Source organism: Pleurodeles waltl, chromosome 12, assembly GCF_031143425.1.
Source record: "Pleurodeles waltl isolate 20211129_DDA chromosome 12, aPleWal1.hap1.20221129, whole genome shotgun sequence".
NCBI lineage: Eukaryota > Metazoa > Chordata > Amphibia > Caudata > Salamandridae > Pleurodeles > Pleurodeles waltl.
The window spans coordinates 627144414-627150413 of record NC_090451.1 but is presented as its reverse complement, the minus strand read 5'-3'; positions in this window follow the sequence as shown (position 1 = coordinate 627150413).

The following is a 6000-nucleotide window of genomic DNA, read 5'->3' as shown; positions in this document are numbered from 1 at the left end:
TGTACTTACCTCTTAGCTCACCTTGATTCCTAGAGCACAATTACAGTAGTTTAGCAAAAAATGACCTTTATGACCTCACCGCCTCAGAATTTTAATGGCAAAGGTCTAAAGCTCTGAATAATATCTTGCTGGGCTTTTAGGGTTTGTAGCATTTTCCTCATTTGAATATATAATTTATAATATTTAAATTAAGCACATATTTTTTCACCGAGGACACCCTATAAAAATACCAACAGCTTCACAGGGATCAGACTTGTTTGAGAAGCAGAGTACAAGTTTTAGTCTAGTGGTATTTTACCAACATGAAACCAGAAAAGGACCTAGATTGCAATAAAGTCCTTACTTTTAAACATGAAAAAAGAGGTCTAGCTGGGGGATTTTGATAAGGACACGTAACTAAAACTCTAGCCTCAGCATAATTACCTTCAATTATCACCTACGTATCCGTTCATGTTGACTTCTGCAGCAATTTTACCCTGAGTTATTATGCAACCACAGGGGATGCACCAGCTCTGCAACACAAGTGAACAGCTTCACAGCTCTAGAAATCCATTTGGCCATCTCCACGCAACACATGCTATCACCCACATGCATGACGCTCTGCCACATAACACACATTTTTAGAAGTAACAGTAGCAGTCCCTGCAAGTTAATTTTTAATTGGTATGGTTTCATGCAGTGAACAGCAAATGAATACAGTTTATCCTGTGTATTTCTTCTGAAAGACTTCACCCCAAACAACTAGGAATAGGTGTCTGCCCACATGGTCATTGATGACAGGTTGCTGCTTATTTCAATCTGACGTATAAATTTACGAATGGAGTCCAGAATGTTTGGCACTACAGTGTTTATGAGGCAACAGTACTCCACAGCAGTGGTTCCCAACCTATGGTCCAGGGACCCCAAGGGGTCCGCGAAGCCTTCTCAGGGGGTCCTAGACTGCCTAGAAAATAAAAAAATATTAACAGATTAAGTCCCCCGCTTTGAGTAATGACTCAGTGGGGGGGGGGTCCCCAGGTTCCAATTATGATTCAGTGGGGTTCCCCAGGTTCCAGTAATGATAAAGTGGGGGTCCACAGAAGACAAAAGGTTGGGAACCACTACTCTACAAAACTCTTAAAGACATTAAAAAAATGTTGTGCATGTATGGCTCTCACAATTGCCATGTCCACACAATGCAGTCCTTTGGCCATCTTCCGGCAAGTCCAATCATTCCTGCCCCAAGTACATTGATTTGTTCAGATTCAGCTATCTATAGTGTGCATAGATAAGGTAATCTTGGTTTTAACAATATATTGAACTGCTCTCTCTGTCACCTACATACTTAGAGATTGAAGTTGACTGCTAGGCAGATGTGTAAAAGAACTTCAGTTTCAGGTGGAACAGTGGTGGAGGGAATTATGGTTATGCGTTTCAGTCAAGTGGAGGATACTGTACAGGTCTGGATATTCAATAATTTATGTAATAATTGTAAACTGAAAATTCTCAGACCAGATTGTTTTTACCACTCCTAGGCGCTGTATCAGTCATTGCCTTCTTGTCTAAGAGGAGACAGAAATATGGCTTCCTGAAAATTGTTAATCAGTAACATGTAGGAGGGCTCAGCAGGCTTCAATGTGTGCCAAGTGATAATTTGGATATCAATGCATAACACAGATGACAAGGTTCGACATTCCACAAAGTTGAAATTTCAAGCAAAATTTCAAGCAAAGCAAAGAAAAAAAAATAGGCTTATATTCTTCAACAAAAGTACGGTTTACAATTTTTCTCCTACGAATGCCAATTTTTTGTGGCTTTACAATTCAGCAACTTCTTAACGTTTGGGAAATATGCAAAAATTGAAAGGAAAACCCATCACAAATTTGCAATCAATGTGGCAAAGCTCATGTCTGTGTCCTGCTTTTAATGTCTGAAGATACTCACAGTCCAGCCAAATGTAAAATATTGCATGTTATACTAATGCATTTCAATGCATCAAAGCAAGGACCAGAGACTGTGAGGCCAATATAATGAGCAGGAGAATGAGCGTGTGCATGTTATTGTGACCTGTAGTGGCCCTAAGTGACTCACTTCCTTCAGTTGGCATTCATCCCTCACAGTGATACGTGAGGCTGGCTCACTGCAGGCAGGACAAGGTTTGTTTACAGCATGATGTGCGGATTATCTGACTGCTCGACCCCAGTCCCGGGCTGCCCTTTTTTTCCACCGGCATTTCGCTGGATGGCCTAGGTCTTTGGAGGCCGTTGGAGAAGGACGCCGCTGCTGGCGCCTCCGTCACTTCCTCCAGCTTCCCCAGGAAATTACAGCAGACACTGGGCGGGGGCGAAGCCTCCAGGAGTGAGAAGAAGGAAAGAGAGAGAGAGAGAGGAAAAAAGAGTGAAGAGAGACAAGAGAGCAGTCAAGGAGCGTGCTGATTTGAACCTTTTTGCCATTTCCAGTTCACAGTCCCCCCTGCTCATCACTAATTGAACTCCTGCTGCCCAAGGGTTGAGCTGGTCCACTCTTCCTGGCTCTTATTAGTTAAATTGCAGAACTTTTGCATTTACTGCATGTGTGTTGTAGTGGTGGCTGCCATGTATTTAGAGTGGTGGGGCGGGGAAAATATGGGTGGGGTTAATATAATAATAAAAAAGGCACTTATCTTATTGACTTGCCACAACGTCCTCCTCGCTCCGGTGTCTTCTCTCCTCGAAGCTACAGACCCAGGAAACTGCACTACCCAATCCTAACGCTACTCTAATGCTGTTAGAAGCATCAGGATTGGAGGGAGCTGCCTTTCTCAGCGCTTTTAAGAGCACTGGAGGCCTGTGCTTTCTATAAACCAGCTGTTTAAGGACAGCTGGGTTAGAGAAGTTTAAAGTGCGCATGTCAGGCTGGCTGTCACAAGACAGACGCCCAAATGGACTTGCACACTTTAAACATAGTGCACAGCTCCCTGTTGCCAATGCGCAGTAACTGCCCCGCCCCGTCCTGACACTCGGTTCATGAAGGGTATCTGAAAAATAAAATGGTAATAAATAAACTTAATGACCATTTTATTTTTCAGCTGCTCTGGGGCAATTTTCCAGCTGGATGACGCTTCTCCGCTCTTATGGGTGAGTCGCACCCGGTGTGTTGTGATTTGTGAGAGAAGAACTCAAAGAAGTTGAGTGTGACTGTCATGACCACTGTGAGCTTCAGTCCTGGCAACCTTCTCAGTTCAAGTAAGTCACCAAAAGTATGCCTAAATGTTGTGACGTCCAGCCCATCCCAGTAGTTTGGACCTAAGCTGTCCAGTGCCTTCTACCATCAATGCAGGTGTGTACCCAAAGCATCTGCTTGTGCTGGAGCACTTTGAGGCCCAGCGACCAGTCAATGAGCCCCAAGTGCAGGTTCCTGGTAAAACGGATGTGCGTCAACTGAAATATTCAGGCACCCAGCTTGAGTGTTTACTGTGACTACAATGTCAAGATGGCTATAGTGATTAATGAGTAATTCTCATACCTTTAGACCCTCAGGTGGGCTGTGGCAGCGGAAGTAATCTTTGAATTGGCAGCTTTGTTTTCAGGAAGATGAATTATGGGACTTGCTGCTTGTTAAAGGTTGGGGACTTGATTGTTTGTTAAATGTTTGAAATACTGATGCTTAATAAACCATTCAGCCATTGATGCATATTAGAGCTTGGGTGCCTTGTTAATAGATACAGACGTTGGCCACTGTGCGGTCATTGATTTCTGAACAACCTGAGGTGACTGATGCATATAATGTCTCTGCCATTAATCCATTTATTGCTAGAGCCATCTGATGCATATATTTCTGAGAAATGTATTCAATATGGTGGCTTATGATAATAATTTTGGCCTGTCAGGAGGTTATATTATTTTGCACCTTTGAGATAGACGTTTCATGTATTATTCTTTGATTGACCAATATTACATGTCTGTAGTTCCTCACAATTGCATCAGTTTTCTTTTTCAACTGCGCGCATAAATGGTGTTACTCGAAATGTCACACCGGTAGGCATGCAAGTGTTAGAAACAAGAAACTGCAAACATAAAGGAAACATGCATACTGAAAATGTAGCGCCTAGCTGCGTACTCGCTGCAGGAGGTGATAGAGAACAGTACGACGCAGGACAATTAGCAAACCTAGCTCTTTGAAAAGGATTTTGCAAAAAAGATTGTTCGACTGCCCGTGAATATATAACAGCATCCCTCAATATTATTACTCGATTGCTGTGAATATCTCCCTTAAAATGATTTCCTAAAGTCGTGCACCCAATCCAGATAGCAGGGAGGAAATTGGTGATGGTTTTATAGGTAATTGCGATAATATTCTACCTTATTTTGAAGGCTTTTTTGCAAATGGATTCCAGAGAGGACGGTGCTGGGCTGGAACACTCAATGACAGCTGGAACATTAAGCTTTTTAGGTCGAAGCCTACCAGACAGCTGCTAACAACATCTTGGGGACATTCGGAAAGCTTCCCTGGGAACGCATTCTGCCCATTACTTACCAGTGGCTTTTTGGTTTCTAACTTACATTTCCTCACGTTCTACTTGCTGGCTTTATTTTTTTTAGGCTGCCTAGCATGAGTATGCCCCTTCCGTTGCCCATGCCTTATTTACTCTATCCTTCGGAGAGCTCCTTTCTGTAAACAGGTCTTTTAAGCTTGCTCATATCTTGATACATTTGCTGTGCATTCAAAGACAGAGGTCAAATGTGAGGCTCTGTCTCAGGAAGTTGTGTCTTTTTTTTTCTTTGTATGACTCCAAAGTGAGAGATTTTGGGTGACAATCTTGCTGGGAAACAAAAGGCTTTTTTTCCTAGCACACAACAAAAATAAACGGTCCTTGTTTTTCAGAATATATCAGAATCAGGAAAGTAAAAATTAAGTAAATTTTTTGTAATTCCAAAGTTGGTAGAAACAAATATTTTAATATGATCAAACAAATCAATACATTAGGTGATGACATTTCCAGACATTATCGTTCATGCGCTGTATGTTTTATCAGTACAACTGTATGTCTATGCAAATGTACTGGTCATTTAATTTAAAGGTGTGTTGCCTGTAATGGCTGTGCGTTACACGACCATGCATCCTTCACTTCACGCCAATTAACTCTATTCTGCACCACTCCATGCCACTGCACTCTAGTCTGCACCACACCACTCTACGCCACTCCACATTGCGTCACTGCACTCTACTCTGCACCACTATACTCTACACCAGTCTATGCCATTGCACTGTACTCTGCACCACTCCACTCTACCATAGACAAATCCCCTCTATGCCACTTCACTCTACTCTGAAACAATCTACTCTGCACCACTCCATTCTATACTGCACCACTCCACTCTGTGCCACTCTACTCTGCTCTGTATCACTCTTCTCTACCCCACTGCACTTTACTCTAACCGCTGCACTCTATGCCAATGCACCCCACCCCACTTTACTCAAAAACAATGCATTCTATGCCACTGCAGTCCACACCAATCTAATCTACACCACTGCACTTTGTGCCACTATGCAATAGTCTACGCCACTGCATTCAGCACCACTGCACTCTTCACCATTGTATTCTACTTCACTGCACTCTATGCCCCTCTGTTCTACTCTGAACCACTGTATTCTACGCCACTGCTCTCTATGCCACTCTATTTTGCACCACTGCACTTTATTCCACTCTACTATACACCACTGCACCCAACAGCAGTCTACTCTGCAACACTGCACTCTCTGCCACTGAACTGTATGCCACTTTACTTTATGCCACTGCACTCTACTCCGCAACACTGCACCACTCTAACCCAATGCACTCTATGCTATTATACTCTATGCCACTCTTTTCAGCATCACTCCACTCTGCGCCACTGCAATCTACCCTGCACCACTTCACTCTATACCACGCCACTCCACTCTGCAACACTGCACTCTCTGCCACAGAACCTTATGCGACTCTACTCTGCACCACTGCACTCTATGCCATTGCACTCTACACTGCACCATTCTATTCTACTG